Source organism: Rattus rattus, chromosome 16 (assembly GCF_011064425.1).
Source record: "Rattus rattus isolate New Zealand chromosome 16, Rrattus_CSIRO_v1, whole genome shotgun sequence".
NCBI classification, from domain to species: domain Eukaryota; kingdom Metazoa; phylum Chordata; class Mammalia; order Rodentia; family Muridae; genus Rattus; species Rattus rattus.
This window is the reverse complement of record NC_046169.1, coordinates 35,245,189-35,263,035: the sequence shown is the minus strand read 5'-3', so window position 1 is coordinate 35,263,035 and position 17,847 is coordinate 35,245,189. Positions and strand designations below refer to the sequence as shown.

The window sequence follows — 17,847 nt, the reverse complement described above, 5'->3', positions numbered from 1 at the left end:
CTGTCATTTAGTATTAGGTTCAGGGACCTTCATAGATCAGCAAATGTATTGACTAGCGGGGTATTTAATCCCCCCCCAATTTGTCGACTGGGGGATCACAATGACACTTTTACAGGTAATTAAAATAACCAAGTCAGCCACGTTAGTTGGAGAGAGCTCCCACATTACTGTCATCACGCTGAGCAGCAGTGCTGTGTGCATGTGGCTAATTTATATACAATGTGTTGTGTGGGCAAATGCAAGCCTGCCGGCCGAACAGCCCAACTCTAGGATCCTTCCTCATTTCTCTCAGCTTCAGCGAGTGAGGGGGTAGAGAAGAGACGCTCCAGATTCTTTGTTGAAGATTCTGAACTTTGATTTTGACTGCATTCTGGTTATTTCTCCCCTAACATCTTTAAACCAAAAAGTTGACTTTGGAATATAAAGTACAATTAACTTTTTGGGTGACTTCTTTGGAATGCAGAAATCTTTAGATTGGTTTAAAAATGTAGACTGTTTATATGGAGGTGGATAAATGCTGTTTAATTTTTAAGAACTTTATCTTTATTTTATAAGCACTGATTGTTGTTTGGCTTCCTTGTGTACTTGTGTGAGGGTGTTGGATTCCTTGGGGTTGGAATTGGAGACCATTGTAAGCTGCCCTGTAGGTGATGGGAATTGGACCCAGGTCCTCTGGAGGATTAGCCAGTGCTCTTAACCCTGGAGCCATCTTTCTAGCCCTAAAATTTTTAAAAAACCAAACCTAATAATAAAAGAGACCCACAGAAAACCAAAACCAAGGACAATCTGCCGACAGTCCTTTTTTCTGATTCTTAGTTGAAATTTTTTTCCCTGAAGTGTGCACACACAGCAACAACTTACTTATCGAGAATACATTGCCTAAAGAATATCGTATAGAGGGGTTGGGGATTTAGCTCAGTGGTAGAGCGCTTGCCTAGGAAGCGCAAGGCCCTGGGTTTGGTCCCCAGCTCCGGAAAAAAAAAAATCCAAAAAAAAAAAAAAAGAATATCGTATAGAAGAGTTGATTCCATAGGAGAAACAGTTGTCATCTTTTCAAAATCATGTTTTGTGTCAGAAGAACTCCAGGTACCTAGCATTTTGTGTTTTTGAACAGTTTGGCCTGCAGTTTTGTTTCTGAGTAGAGCATAGTCACTTCTAGAACACTGCCCACCCACGTGCTCCTGTTAGCGTGGATGGAGGTGTAAGCTGGAGCAGAGCCTTGAGGGAACCATGAGCCACGCCTTCCTGAGATCCTGAGGCCAATACCAGGGCTGAGCAGAGGCTGACTGGGCAATCAGGCCCTGTAGATTCTTGTTCCTGGGAGTTTGTTTTCTGACACTGCCCGGAGTCCCATTTCCTAGCCTTTCTTTTCTGTCTCCACCCCCACCCTAACCTGTGAAAAGGCCATTGGATGCATATGATATGGGTCCTCGTTGTGCTGATTCTCACTCTTCCTCCTGTGAGATTTGTAGCCACTGCTGCAGGAAATTTGTGCCTGACTGGTCCTTTGTGACACAAAACTTTTCTCATGCTGTCTATCAAGTTAAGTGTGCTTAGTTTTCATTTTTGGAAAATGTAGCAGTGTGGCCCTGTAGAAAATGTGGCCCTGAACTCATCCCTTAGTGAAGAAACATTATAGTTTCCAGATGCTCAGTGTATCTTTCTGTGTTTCTTTTGAGATACTGTGGAGAAAGTGACTCTGTGCCCTTTAGGTTAGACTTAAGTATGTTGGGTACTGGGACTTGGGGGACACTTCTAAGTTCTAGATATTTTCTCCACATTCATGTCTGGTTTGCTTAAATTCTCCTTGGCTGTAGGTAACTGAATAATGCTGTCAAATCCTCACTGAATTAAAACACGTGTACTCCCATTAGTACTTAATGTCTTACCCAGGACCATTCATTTTGTATCTGAAGCTTTTAGGGTAATTTGTTGTAGATGTAATTTCCTGTTGTCTTATGGGCCTTCTCTGTCCCCTAAGGAAAGGAAGGTAGTTGTAACTGTAGAAAACTTGAGCTGCTGGGAACCTAGAAGCTAGAGTGGGGAGTGCGGGATGGAGAGGAGGGAAGATTTGCCAAGGTGTCAGAGCGTCCAGATACACTCACAGTCTTTTTTGTTTTTGGGTTTTTTTGTCCAGTTTGCAGTTTTAATATTTAAAATAAGTGTACGTTTAAAGCATCTTTTTCATGATGGTTCATTTCCTTTAATGAAAATATTTATAATATGCCAATGTGTTTTCTGTTCAGCATTTGTTGTTAGTAGCACATGGCATTATAGTATTTATATTTTTTTAATGGCAATAATTGCTACCCGGTAATGGTTGCCATATTAACCTCCAATTGCTAGTAAATATTTTTAAGTACATAATAGACAGCAATTTAAGGCATAGTGTAGCAGTTTACTGGACCGTTTTAAAGAGCCATTTGTACGTGTGATGCGTTCATAATTTAAAGCGAAATAATGTGCCTGAGATCCACATGTGCCAAAGGCCCTGCCATGCTCATGGCGAAGCAGGCCGGCCCATTCCATTCTCTTTGTGTGCCAGACAGGAAGTGTTTGTAGAGTGTGTGCAGGCACTCTGGTCGTTTTGCCATGGACATGTTAAGATGATGTATATAGAAAAAAAGTCTCTCAAGGTATTTCTTTAAATACCGTTAGCTCATAGATGTGACTTATGCTAATTAGTATGGAAAATTGATCTTTTTTGTTCGCTAGCTAATTTAGCCTAGTTAATTGTGGGCTAATTGTATTCATCAGACACGTCCAGGATCTATACTCTGAGATGAGTAAAGGCAGCATTGAGATGGAACTCTCAGTGTGTACCGGGATGCTGTAGATTATCTGAATGGATTTTTTATGAATAGGTAATTCAGCTATCAAAGTTTGATTCAGAGATAGATTAGATATTTTTGAAGCCTTGACTTATTTTTCAGAAGATAATAACATTGTTATTTAAGCCAGTACAGGTACCGATTTCCCTCCTGTGGAAAGGATGGTGTGTTTATCTCACAGGAGCTGGCCGGTGAGAGAGAGGGAGATTAGATAAAGCTTAGGAAAATTAAAATGTGGTTGGGTAGTAGGTGTGACTGGTGACCTGTGCTTTCTAACCATTTATTAGAAGCACTGAGAGGAGACTCTCCAGCACTACTGCTAGCGTGCTTTAAGCGTGCATAGAGTGCATATGAATGCACTGGGCAGATTGCAGAAGGTGCCGTGTACCAGGATCGATCTCTGTTTGTCATTTTAGAGATAATTTTGTTGTTGCAAAGAAGTAGCATCCAGTGCATTGCAAGGGGAGTTAATCAGATAGCGTAAATTAGATGGCCTGTGGGAGTAGCTTCCCCTTTCAGCAAAACAAGAAAAAAAAAATATAAAACAAGTCAACACACATTTGCCTCTTAGGACCCGCCTAGAGTTTTAGAATTAGAGACTCAGTGTTTGTGTTATTGGAATGTCTGACTTTCCCTTATTGAGTGCTGGATCACATCCTTTTGATCCCGCTCAGATAATTCCCCTTTATGCTATATGCTTTCAATGTTTATTTGAAAGATTTGAAGGTGTTAGCTTTGTTCTGTTGAGAGAACTGACTTCATTACATAGGGGAGGTGATATTCCATTAATCTTGGTAAATATTAACATAAATGAGGAGTTGTAAATTCAGGCTCATTTGCATGAATGAGATGCCCATGCTTGCCCAGTTTTTTAGTTGTAGGTGCTTATGTGCATCAGCATAGTTTCCTTTCTTTGCTTTAGCTGATTTAAAAATAGTTGTGAAATCGTCTTAAAAAGCTGAGATCTGTTGCTTTGTGGAATTTTCCTGTGCTCCTGTACGGTACTGCTTGTAAGGCAGCAGTGAGGAGACCGCCCCTTCCAACTGCTGGGGACAGCTGCTGCTAGGAAGCCCTGCTTCCCTGTGTGTGCATGTTGGTGATGTTTGCTGCACAGGTCTCCTTGAAGGAAGTATCTTTTTGCGTTTGTTTGGATTCTAGTCTGAAAACCATAAGATGACTCTTTCTTCCCAGAGGGAAATTGGGAGAAAGCAGTTTTCTCAAGGCAAATGTTCCTTCACTGGTGTCTCTCCTGCTTCAGTTTAGTGTTTCTGAATGTTTATTTTCTCATTCTGGGGGAATTGTGGTAGGATATTCTTAAAGCTGTATTTGCATCACTTCACAATAAAGCACACAGCTTTCTGTATTTTGTACCCCCCGCCCCCCGGAGCTGGGGACCGAACCCAGGGCCTTGCGCTTGCTAGGCAAGCGCTCTACCACTGAGCTAAATCCCCAACCCCTTCTGTACCATTTTTAATGTAGTGAGACTCCAGTAGTGTTAAAGGAGTCTCTGGGTTACTCCATAAACTTGCATATTGCAGCTTTGACTTGGTCAATAAGGAGCTTGTAGTTTGTTTGTTTGTTTTCATTCAAACATTCATATTCTCACTCCTTGTCCTCTCACCCCTTCTTCCTTCCCTCTCCCCTCTCTTCTTTTTGTTAGTTTTGAGACAGCGTATCGTTTTGTAGCCCAGGCTAGCCAGGAACTCACTAGAGAACCCAGGCTGGCCTCAAACTGAAGGTAATCCAGTTGCCTGGGCCTTGGCAGTGCTGAGATTACTGAATCTTTATTAGAGGTCTTGGCAGAAGTACTTGCCCCAAGTTCCCCATCCAGAATCCACACAATGGAAGGAGAAAACGAACTCCATAGTTGTCCTCGGACAGGCAGACACAAATATGTGCATGTATGTGTGCACACTTAAGGGAATGAAGAGGACATTTTTTCTATTTTCTTTTGGTTATAATTTATTCTTAATTTGTATCAAGTCACAGCACTAATTGGCCATTAGACATTTGGTCTTAGAATTGAAAAAAAAATCATTTATTTCAAATAAAACAGATAATTGTGAACAGGAGTTTTGTAATACTGGTGGAAATGTTTCAGTGTGACCCTCTAGCATCTTATTAAACTTTAGGAAGATGAGTATTTGTGACAGGGCTACACTGTGTACCTGGAGCTTGTTTGGGGGCTCTGGGTAGGCTTTCTGCCTCTGCCCAAGAGTGCTAGGGCTACAGTTGTCCCCCAACCCCAAACTAGGCTTGCTCATTTTAAACATCTGTTCCGGGATCACCTCCTCTCTGAAGCTTTCCGTGATTGCCACAGGTGGAACTAGTTGCTCAGAGTCTTGATACACCTCTGAGGAGAAGAGGTTTTTTAGGGCACAGTTATCTTGGTTCTCCCTGCACTTAGGCATTTATTCCATGCTGTTAAGCATCCTGGAGGCATCCTCAGCGCTTGTTTGGGTTCTAATTGAAAAAATGCTACTGCAGAGCTTTGAGCTGGCTCATGCCTTTATTTAATTCTGCCACTCAGGAGGGAGAGGTGGGCAGGCTCTATGAGCAAGCTTGAGGCCAACCTGGTCTATGTAGAGTTCCAGGATGGCCAAGGCTACATAGAGATATTCTCTCTCTCTCTCTCTCTCTCTCTCTCTCTCTCTCTCTCTCTCTCTCTCTCTCTCTCTCACACACACACACACACACACACACACACACACACACACAAACTGCTATAGCATAATTTAGATGTTTAGCTCTGTCCCTGGATTTTGTTAGTAAGACTGAATGCACCCTAGCGTGTCAGTATCCTGGATTGTCTACGCTTGCTGAACTGTAGTTTTGTAACCCTTTGGGAATTAGGTCTGGGCCTTGACCTTTTGTTCTACAGGCTGTGCAGGGGGCTTTTTCTCAGCCTTTAGTCACAAGGTCACTTTTTATGAGTCCAGTAAAGAGCCCAGTTCACTAGGCAGTGAACTGGAATAGAGAAACTTGGGCCGATTTAAAATTTTTATTGATTGGGCAAATCAGGCTGGACACAACCTGTGAACTCGAGTTGGGGCATGTGAGAAAATCATTTGAGCACATTTTGTTTTAGACACAGTGATCCTGGCTGGTCTAGAACTCACTTTGTAACTCTTCTCAGAACTTCTCAGGCTTCTGCATGGGTGCTGGGATTTCAGACGTGCACCCAAGACCTCAAGCATATAACCGTGTGAGCATTGGGCAGGCCGGCACCTGAAAGGCTGGGGGAAGCCTCAGCTTTCACCATTTTTAAGGGAAAAGAGATGGAATTGCTCACACCTATGCTGTTCTTGGGTTTTTCCTCACATGTGAGCTGTGAAAAGAGATGTGGAATCCATCTTTGCATGTGGCTTTTCTTCTCACTTGGGATTTCCCCGTGTATGTATTTTAAGTACTGGAGGATTTCGTACCAACTCTGAGCTATAACTGGTGAAACTAGGAATTGAACCCCGGCTCTTACTTGGTAGTTGATGGATGACTTCCTTGGCAGCTCTAGGGTGCCCTTCGACCTTTAATAGCAAGTATGCTAACATTTTGAGATTGTTCTTAAGGAATGTCAAAAATAGTACCTGATAAAAACTATTCTTAACATGAAATCATGGTTAGCCTGCTGTGCCGATTCCCTTGTTCTGTTTTGCAAAGAAAGGAGCTAAGGTCTGTATACTTTCTGATTTTCATTGAACAACCTTGGTCGTGTCTCAGCTTTGCGTTGTCACTGAAGGAAGGTTCTCATAGATCTATAGTCTTTCTGTTAGGCATGCTGACTGTGAATAGGGCCTTAACTTTACCATTGGAACTAGAAGTTACCATGAGGGTGTACTCTGTAGTCTAAATTAGAAAAGGTTCATTCCCACTGCCTTGTGCTGCACGTGGAGACTGTTAGAGATAGAGAACATGGCTTTCCTGCTATTCCCTCAGGATTGTCCCACAGTGGGAGGGATCCAGCAGCACTTTCCCTAGCTTGTTGTTTGGGCTGGCAGAGGCAGTCTAGACCTCCTTGCCTCAGGCAGTTGGAGTGCCTATCCGAGGTAGGGGGCCTGCCCTTCAGGCCCAGACAAGGACTGTTGGCTGGAGGATGCTTGAAGGGTGTGGAGAGGCCTTGTGCTGTGTTCACAATGAGCAGCAGTTCTTCAGGGAGGGTGCAGGCCCCTTCCCCCCTGAGTTTGGCTCTCCTCACTGGCACCCTTCATTAACATTGAGAGCACTGGCAGGTTCTGTGATGCTATCAGGAGGAAAGGTTTGGTGTCTCTACCGTAGAGCTCTTCTGTCCTTAGTCTGACACACAGGCTTTTTGCTTGCTGTTTTATGTGGAAAATGAGGACTTCTGAGACCCAAGGAGATGTAAGGGATTTGGGAGTGAGAGTGGATGGAATAGCCAATAAACTAATATTTAGAAATGTTAATTTTTTGTATGCAGTGTTTGAGAAATTTAGGACATGTATAATTCATTTAGGAATAGTGTGCATCAGAAATGATTAAAATCTAGCTTGTACTTACCAAAGGGCTAAGGGTCTGACGCACGGGGAAAAGACCTACATGTACGATTTAATTTCTGAGATGCTGTATGTCAGGCCCAGAGGGAGCTGCATGGGCTGCGTGATGCCTTGAAACTGAGAAGACCAGAGGGGAACTTTCTGCTGGCCCTGGGAGGGGTAGAGAGTAGGCTGGGGCCTGCTGGGGAGTGAGAAGGGAGTTCTGTGGGACTCTTGAGTTTGCTTGGGAGAATTTGCTGAGGTGGCCTGTAGAACCCTCTAGTTTATGGCCCTGCTTCTCGGCTTCCTTTTAAAACAGCACCGACACTTACTGAGGTGGAATTTTCATTAGGTGGAAAATGTAAAGTGTAGGCAGGCCAGTTTAGATTAAGAAATGATGATGTTAAAATAATCTTGAGCTTTCTAAAATAATCGAGCTCTGAACTTTAAGGAGACAGAGCTGCATTGTGCAAGGTGCTAATGACTAAAGTGACAAATATTTCAGAGACTGGACAGACGTGAAGTCTTAAACGAGCAGATGGCACACGAAATGAGAATGGGAGATAATCCAAGACGATAGAGAAACTATTAAGAGAATGGATTGAAGAAAAGTGGTGTGTTAAATGGCATTGGGTTGAATATGTGTTTAAGAGTCTTTCTAGGACTGCTCTCTTTCACATGACTTCTTGAGCCACGTGAGCCACCGTCCTTCAGGTTCTGCACATTTTCCACGGTAGTTTCTGGATGATGATCACTTCTCCTGTTTGACCCTGCTGCTGCGGGTGCATTTAAGTCAGTGTGTGCGGGTGTGTGCTTTCAGTAGACAGTGAGATTGGTCTCCTCTGACATGAGAGTAAACAACCGGGTAATCACAGTTTTTAAGGCACTTATAGGCCTTGAGTGGCAGGAGAGGCTTGCTGTCTGTCTGCTCAGTGGTCAGTGACCGTGAGGGTGGAGGTTGTCCTGGTGAGCTGATGGGTAGGTGGCTCTGAGCCAGCATGGGGCTCTTGAGGGAGTGAGAAAAGCAAGGTCCTATTGAAGGTTTGCTTTTGTAGATTTAGGAGCAATAGAGAGACTGTAAAGGCAGAGGCATAATCTGGTAGTTTAGCAAAATCCCTACTGGCCTGGCTCTGAAGGGGCCTCTTAGAGATTAAGGATGGGAGAGAGTGGGAGAGCCCTAGTGTGGAGGAGGGGCAGGGCGGGCCGGCTCCCTGCAGCTCCAGTGGGAGTCCAAGGGTTAGACACTGGATTTTATTTTGAACACATAAAATCCTAAAAAAAAAAAAAAAAATCTGTCTTTTAAATTTTCATTTATTTGTGTGGAGGGGGAAAAGAGGACAGTTGCCACAGGTATGTGGAGGGCACAGGACAACTTTCACAATTTATTAACTTGTCACTAAAGCTTTTGCATTTTGCATTTCATGTTACAGTGGTTCATTGTAACAATCTTTTTTTTTTTTTTTTTAAAGACAGGTATTTACTATGTAGTTGTGTCTGCCCTGGAACTCATTAGGTGATCCAGGCTGACTTCAAACTCATGAAGATGTGCCTGCTTCTGCCTTTCAAGTGCTAGGATTAAAGCTGTGTAAACCTGTGTTATACCCGATTTAACAGGAGCTTTCTTTAATAAGTCTCGGGCTTGAGCACAGCACCCAGGGGAGCTTGGCTTTGGCACTGGCATGCAACTGTGGGTGGTACAGTAGTGAGGGAAGGACCCCACCATGGAATGGTGAGTCGGGATGGGAGGATGGGCTCCCACATGCTGTCCTTGTGTCTCCTCGCGCACACTCACTGGGGCACAGGCACACGCAGACGCACACAATGAATGGATTGTAGGCCTGCTGGACTTTCTGCTCTCTCAAGCCCTGAGTAAGTGGTGCAGTGACCTTTGTTTTCAGTGGAGGTGGACCGTAGTCGGCCTGTATACTGAGTGAATACGGAGGGCGGACAAGGATCAGAAAATACTTCTCAGAAAGAAAGGGTGCGCTGTACATGGCAGTGCATGCCTTTAATTTTACCACTGGGAGGCAGATGTTCAGAGGGTTTCTGTGAGCTCCAGGTCAGCCAGCCTGGCGTGCTGAGATCCTGGTCAAAACAAAACAAAACAAAACAAAACAACCCCTCCCCCGAAAGTGAACATTTCCTCAGCTTTAGAAGAGTAGGTAGCTGTGTGCATATGTGTAGTTGTGTGCATGTGTGCATATGTGTAGCTCTCTTCTGAAAGTAACTTTCCTATCAAAACATGCACTGAAGTCCTGTAAAGAGTGATTTAATACTAGAATAATAGATATTTTAAGGAAATTTAGTTATATAATGACTCTAAATAAGGGTTGTAGTTACTTTAAAGTGAAAAAAAAAAAACCCACATTTATCCCTATTGTTTGTGTACCTGCATATGCAAGTGGGAATATTCAGAACTGGGAGTCAGTTCTCTCCTTTTACCTTGGTTCTGGAGACTGAACTCAGGTCCTCAGACTTGGCAGCAAGCACCTTTACCCACAGAGCCATCTTAACAACCTATGGCAGTCCCCAAGAAAATCAGCTTCAGTAACACCTGAGCAGCTCATTGTGGAGAATTTATTTCAGAGCACATTTACCCCAAACTCAGGTTCTTAGTGTTTAAGGCCTTGGAAGCAGTTAAAGTAGTGCCATCGACACAGATTTAGTGTCAGGTTCCCAGCTCAGTTCATGTCTGTTGGGTGACCCGGGTGCTCAGGAGACTGGCCACACACCTGATGACTTGAGTTCTAGCTTCTGGACCCAAAAATTATGCTCTGACCTACACAGTGCGCTCTCTCTCTCTCTCTCTCTCTCTCTCTCTCTCTCTCTCTCTCTCTCTGTGTGTGTGTGTGTGTGTGTGTGTGTGTGGTGGGGTTGGGGGGCAGAGACAGAGAGAGAGTCAGAGAGACAGAATGAGACAGACTCAATTCATTAGTGTGTATGAAGTGCCTGAGATATATATTTAAAATATATTTTATTAGTTTTGGCACTCTGATGATGAAGTTGGGCTTTGCCATCCTGACAGATGGCACTGTTTTGAATCTGTCTGTAGAACCCTTTAACATTTAGTTACACTGTAGATACTAGATACTTTCATGAGCACCCATGCTTTGGATTGTGAAAGCTAATAAACCGACTTCTTTATTTTATAAACTTGATTTGAAGTAGATGTGTTTCCTTGTATTTGGAGACTTTTCTAATGACATTATTACTATAAATGGCTTGTGTTGGTTTTTATGTGGTGAGCTCAGTTACACTCCACACAGACTCAGAATGGTAGGCATTTGTATTCTAAAGTAACTGAATTGTATTGTCAGATTTTCTTACAAGGTAGGTATGCTGCACTGTTAAGATCTAAAAGAGCTGACTTGAAAATTTCCAGAAAGTTGTGAGCTCTGAATGATAAGTGTTAAAGCCTGTTTAACAACGCCTAGACTTCAGTATTGGCACTGAGCACAGAAGTATTTGAAGCAGTCCAGTCGAGGGTCAGTGTTCTCTGATGCAGCTTTATTCCACTGTGTGTAGCAGTGTGAGCTTGGTGATGATACTGTATGATTTTCATGAGGGAATTTGTCAGCTACACACATGTATAAATAGTATACCTGTAAAATAGCATTTTCAGACCTCACTGGAAATAATTTACTCACCTTTGCTTAGGTAAGTAAATGTGCTTTTTTTTTTTTTTTTCTTTTTTTGGAGCTGGGGACCGAACCCAGGGCCTTGCGGTTTTGCTAGGCAAGCGCTCTACCACTGAGCCAAATCCCCAACCCCGTAAATGTGCTTTTGATTTGATGGCAGACAAGACTAACAGTTGAGGGTCGGATCACAGGGAGGAGCTTGAAGTGTAAATTCTGTGTTTTAGGAGGAAGTCTAAAGAGTTTTAGAGATACAGCAACGTGCTCAGACTTCTGTTTTAAAGAGAAATTCATAGAGGTTATAATAAAGGAGACATAAAGATGAGAGACAGGCTGTCTTAGGATTTACTGCTGTGAAAAGACACTATGGCCACAGCAGCTCTCATAAGGACAATGTGTAATTGGGGCTGGATCACAGATTCAGAGGTTCAGTCCATTATCATCAAGGCAGGAACATGGCAGCATCCAGGCAGGCATGGGGCAGGAGGAGCTGAGAGTTCTACATCTTCATCTGAAGGCTGCTAGCAGAATACTGGCTTCCGGGCAGCTAGGATGAGGGTCTTAAAGGCCACACTCACAATGACACACCTACTCCAACAAGGACACACCTCCTAATGGTGCCACTCCGTGGGCCAAGCATTTTCAAACCATCACAAGGGCTCCTTGTTTTTGTTGTGGTGGTGATGGGGTGGTGGTGGCGGTGGCAGTGGCAGTGGCGGTGGCAGTGGCAGTGGCGGTGGCTGTGGTGGTGGTGGTGATGGTGGTGGTGGTGGGGTTGACAGCACCCAGATGGGCTGATGCTTTGAGCCCAGGCGTAGGAAGCGTCTACTGACCCTGCACCCCCAAGCCTCACAGACCCGAGACAGCCCCAACGGGAGAGTGTGTGTGTAACGTGGTTATGAGCTGCCTAGTCCCAGAGACAGGGAGATAGAAGGGAAGGGGATGGCTGGATGGGTGGAGTGGATGAATAGGGCCTTGGGCAGGGAGGGTGGCGGTGGTGGAGTGTGGAGGTGTGAGTCAGACTGTTTTGGCAGAGGAAGAACTCAGGAAATTCAGTTATCAGAAATGGGCACAGTGTAGCCCTGACAGGAAGAAAGGAAATGGGGGTAGGCAGGTCCACAGCCCTGGTCCTTTCTCAGCAGGAGATCCAGGCCTCTGCTCTTCTGGGAGCTGGGCTTAAGCTGGAGAAAAGCAGGTTTATCTTCCCACTGTGGAGCTAGCTGCTGTGGGATGTTTCCTCTTCCTTTTTCCCCTCATGTTTTGAGATAGCTTTTCACTGTGTAGCCCTGCCTGTCCAGGAGCCAACTCTGAAGACAGGCTAACCTAGAACTCGCAGAGATCCTCCTTCCTCTGCATCTTGAGTGCTGGGATTAAAGGCTCGTGTCCCTCCCCACTGTGATGCTTCCTATAAGCTGTGTCTCTACCGGCTCACTATTAACTTTAGAGCCAAGGAGGATGGCATAGATGCCCTGCATTCTCACATACCTTTGCGCACATGTGAGCTTTGAGAGAGCTCAGTAGGTAGAGAGGGCATGTTGGTAGCCTACAAGCAGAGAGAGAGAGAGAGAGAGAGAGGGAGAGAGAGAGAGAGAGAGAGAGAGAGAGAGAGAGAGAGTGTGTGTGTGTGTGTGTGTGTGTGTGTGTTTGCTCGCACACGAGCACAGGCACGGGTGCACATGTGCCTGACTGTTCCTGGCTCTGATTCCTTTGAGTCTTTTTTTTTTTTTTTTTTTTTCCGGGAGCCAGGGCCTTGCGCTCGCTAGGCAAGCGCTCTACCGCTGAGCTAAATCCCCAACCCCTCCTTTGAGTCTTTACTCCTAGTTTCTTTGTTCCCTTAGATTAGCACTTGGCTGCTTGATTGGACAAGTTTTGTATAGTTATTTGGAGTGTCATTTTACATGTCAGTTTTGTCTCATGCTTGGGAATTTCACTTCCTACTGTGCTCCCTCCTCCCCTCCCTTCCTGCCCTCTGGCCCCTACCTTCTTCCTTTTTCAGCACACTCCTGCCTCCTTGTGCTCCGGAACCCTCTGTGCTGCCACTGTGCTGTGACTTGGCAGCTCTGAGTCTCAGTTAAGCACTGGAGTGGACGTATGCACTTGAGAAGCTTCTGATGGAATCTCGTGGTGTGGCGGGGCCTCTCCAGTTGTTTCGAGTACACTTACTGGCACAGCATGTGCTATCCGCTTTCCATTGGCTGGGAATTCATTCAGCCTTCCCAGGTGGGCAGACATTTCCCTTGGCTACCCTGAAGCTAGAGCTGGCTCTCCTGACGTTGTCATGTTTCTTTAATTTCTCTCCAAGTGAGGTAGTACTAATGAGATACAAAATATTTTCATGAAATAAAACTTCCAGGAAACTGAAATGATAAAATCGATGTGTGTCTGAGTCACTGCGATAGCTGAGGCTTCCCCAGCACCGTGTGCGTGGCAAGTGTGCGTGTCTGCTGCGCTGGAGCGCACAGTGCACATAGCCATGCGGTCTTCATTCTGCTGTGCTCACCAACACTTTCCATGTGGTTACAGTTTTCATAATTATGACTTTAATGGAAAGTAATTTCTTTTATAAATTAAATAAAATATCACTTAATTACTCTCAGATTCAAGCAATATGGAAGTGTCTAACATAAACCATAAAGGCCCTTTTCCCTCTGAGGAAGATACCAACCAGGATTTTAATTTGTATTATTCCAGATTTCCCCCTAGCTCTTGTGTACATCTTGGTGTGTCTTCACATGCAGATTGTCTTACTAGATTTCTAAAATAGCACTTGTAAGTTAGAGCGTGCCATGAACAGCTCATTTCAGCATGAGCACCCAGCCTCACCCTGCCCTCTTACTGCCCTCAGGAGCTCTGACCCTAAGTCCTAGATTGTTACCGCATGCACTACTGTGGCCTGCTCCAGTGGCTGTAGGTAGAGCTTCACCGTGTTCTGACAACTTGCCCTCCCAGCTTTGTACCTGCCACTCAGGGATGCAGCTGTGCCGCAGTCTGTGCCCGTCTCCACGTGCTCATCTGACGGACGGTCTTCAGTTTTAAAGATGGGGGGTGATTCTCACCTTCTCCTGTAACATGACTTTCTGCTGTGTATGTGTCAGAGAGAGAGAGAGAGAGAGAGAGAGAGAGAGAGAGAGAGAGAGAGAATTTAGACATACCTTTTCTGTTATTTTTGTTAACAATAACATTCTTTCTCTAAGATAATGTACTGTTGCTTGTTTAACCACCAATTATGAGCAACATTAAAACACTTTCATCTTTTTCTGCAATAATAGTTAAACACTACATTTCAATAGATACAACCATGAGCCCACTAAGAACATATGTTAGTTTATGTTTCTACAGACAATGCATCATTCCATTTTCCTGTTCTTACCTATCCTGGAAATTGCTCAATTTTGCTTCATTGAGCAAACACATCTCAATATTTTATTTTTTGAATTTTTGATTTCCAGTGAGATTATGAAGCTCTTGTAAATATTATATAGGTATATAGATTTTTTTGAGTTTTCTTTTTAAAATGTTTAATCTCTACAAAGGCCCTTTCCCCTTATTTCTGGTGGCATTAGGTAGGACCTGGATTCCCAGGCCCCCGTCCTGTGCTGCTGCTTCTCCGCAGCCTGAGCTCTTCTGAGCAGAAGCTGCTGTGGCAGCTGCTTCAGAGCCTGCAGTCTGCTCGCCCCGTTGCTTTCTTAGAGGAGGAAACCTGGGCAAGAACTTCAAGTGGTGGAGGCTGCAAGGCAGGTCTGAGTTCCTCCAGTCCCTTCCAGACCCGGTCCTGCCAGGACTTCTGGGCTGAGCCTCCTAGCCAGCCCAGTTTTTACTGGGTGCTTTCTTTTCTGAGCCCTTAAAAATTAACCATGTAGACCACATGATTCAGTGCATGCATGAAAGTGGGGATCACTGGGGCGTGTAGATTTGCTTGAGATTAATGGAGTGATAATACAGCTTACATTTTTTAAAGTTTGATCAGAGATTAGTGGAGTAATAATGCAGCTTGTGATTGCTTCACACAGACAGGCAGGAGTCTCTTAGACTTTTATTCTGAACAGAATCATCTAGAAGGGAAAATGAGGATAGCTAATTGTTCTGATTCATGGTGAGGAAGATTAAAGCATGCCACGGTGTAGTCTGGAAACATCTCGCTGACGTTATGTTAGTTTGTCCTGTAAAGACTCAGGTCCTCCTGTCAGAGATGGATTATCCCAGCAGCACTCATGTGCATAGTTAAACATGCGCGAATAGCCTACAATGACCAGAACAGATTTCTTTGTTAGAAGCCAGACCCTCAGCAGCCATTTGGAGCTGGTTTCTATTTTACCATACCAGTGTCCTTTGACCCTCACTGGGTCCACCACCTTACGGCTCAGACTGTGTTCTTCCCGATGGATCCGTGTCAAGGATGGTTCCTGTAGAAAACTTCTGAAGAAGGATCCTTGAGAGCACATTGTTAGCCCGAACAGTGTGGACAGAGGCCTGTGCAGGAAGGAGCAGCTCATGTGTGCTCTCAGGAAGAATGCACGTCCTCATGCTGTGGGTGAGACGGGATCGATCACACGAGCAGACACTGCACGCTTAGTCCCATGTTCCTCTTTGAGTGAAGTTGAATACAAAATGATTGTTGCTAGATGGAGTGCTCCCTAAACTCACTCCTTTGCATAGGGAGACCTTGTCTCATGGGGAAAAAGGGAAAACACCCAGTGCTGCATTTACTTTACTATAGAACCCAGGCTAGTCCCACACTCTTGGTCCTGTCTTCTTCCCAAGTGCTGAGGTTACATGGGGGACCCGTGTTGCCCTGTGGTCAGACCTAGAAATAATTACAGGGCCTGCAGTCACTTAGAGGTGCACATAGTTTTTGAGGTTGTCTACTTGAATTATTGTACCAACACTTAAACTTTTCAGGGTATTTATTGAAGTAGGTTTTGTTTGTTTGTTTTTGAGATAGGGTTTCTCTTACAGCCTTAGCTGTCCTGGAACTCTCTGTAGACCAGGCTGGCCTCAAACTCAGAGATCCGCCGGCCTTGGCCTCCTGAGTGCCAGGATTAGAAGCATGCACCACCACCCGACTGAGGGAGCTTTTATACAGAATGTACATCCATTTCAAGCATGCACTTTCATGGATTTTGACATCCACAGAACAGCACATAGTTTCATGTGTGTATGAGGAGTGAATCCATTCTGTGAGGCTGAGAGGGGTGTCTGTGCAGCAGAAGGGCCTAAGTGCCATGCAGTCAGGTCTCCTTCCCTCCTGACAGCTTCTTCCCCCAACCACACATCCGTCTGCTGTCACAGGACAATTTATTTAGCCTTTTCTGGATTTTTTTTGAAACTGGAATAATATATAGTCTTTCTACTATCATTCTTTGTTTTTGGATTTCTTTTTTTAAAAAACAGTTCCTGGAATGGACACACCACATTTTGTGCTTTGCATTCAATTAAAATTAATGTACTAATTCTGGTGTTTTTATTTCTGTAAATAAGTAGAGGTTTAATTTGGTAATGGACTGCCAAACTTAAAAAGTGTTATGTTATTTGATATCTCACCAGTTGTGCATGTCCTCTAGGTTCTGCATGTTTGCATTGCATGGTTAGTTAGCTTTTAAAACTATTAGCCACTCTCTGGGCCAGCAATGTGCCTCGGGGGACAAAGCAGCTTGCCCTGCAAGCGTGATGACTTGTGTTCAATTCCTGGAATCCACGTAAAGGTGGAAGGATGTAACTGACTCCACAGAGTTGACCTCTGTATCCGTGCTACCCCTGCCACTTACACACAGACACTAATAGTAATATTATTTTAAAATTATCCTCTTTAGAGGGCGGTAGTCGTAACTGATTTCAATTTATAAGTCACTAGTGATTGCTGAAGTACGATGTCTTTTTCACCTGCATATTATGTCATTTACATCTTTCTTGTGATTGCTTATTGGCAATTTTCCTCCACATTAAAAATTGAAGTTGTTTCCTTGGGTTGCCTGTGTCTCTGCCCCTCGTGTGCACTGTGTACACTCTTCCCAGCTCTGATTTACCTTTTTTGTTTTCAACTGTGTTCTTTGAAGATCAGCTCTCAAAATGTGAAATCAATTTGTTATTTTCTTTTGTAATTTATACTCTTTTCTCTAAGAAATCTTTGTTACCACAGAATAGTGAAAAAGAAAACAGTGAATCACTGTGTGTCAGCTAGTCCCCAGTCAACATGCTAATCACTGTGTGTCGGCTAGTCCCCAGGCAACATGCCCCTTGACGCACTAGTGTGAGGAAAGAATGAATCGAAGCTTCTCTGTGTCCTGCTGTTCCCTGTGTCCCCTGTGTCCCCTGTGGCACTGGTTGTCTCCACATGACATGGCAGAGGCTCAGCTTTCTGAGCTCACCCTGCTCCTCGGTGCAGGCTGGCCTGGAACACTGTGCCACCCCGGAGACACAGGCCTCCTCTCCTGTTCCTCTCTGGATGCTGGGGCTGTGCTTGAAGACCTTTACATGGCATCCAAGGTACCAGATAGCATTATGGCTTTTTTGAACAGCATGTTTTACTCCTTTCTCATTTCTCCCAGTGTAGGTCTCACGGCGCCCAACCCCCCACAACTGCTCTTAACCCTGAGTAGTTGTGGTGCTTTCTGTGTGCTTGAGAGTTTGGGTGTCTGGGGTCACCCCTGATGCTGCTGTGCCCCTTTCCTTAAGGCGAGTGCACTTCTTGCTGCCCTGCTCCTTAGTGGGATTTTGTCTTTAAATCAGGAAAATGCTCCAGCTTTTCTACTCACTTTCTTCTTTTAATATTTTATTTTTTAAAAATTAGAAGGCATTTTCATATGAATTTCCTTTTGATTAATCCTCTTCCCACATTCCTGCCTGTTGGCCCTTTTGCCCTCAGTGGATCCATTTCCACTGGGATCTCCTGTATTC

At 44.4% G+C, this 17,847-nt stretch overlaps 1 protein-coding gene across 1 annotated transcript in view; it reads left to right on the top strand.

Annotated features, from left to right (window-relative positions):
• Med13l (mediator complex subunit 13L) overlaps positions 1-17,847 on the top strand; it is a 204,426-nt gene that overhangs the window by 2,215 nt on the left and 184,364 nt on the right.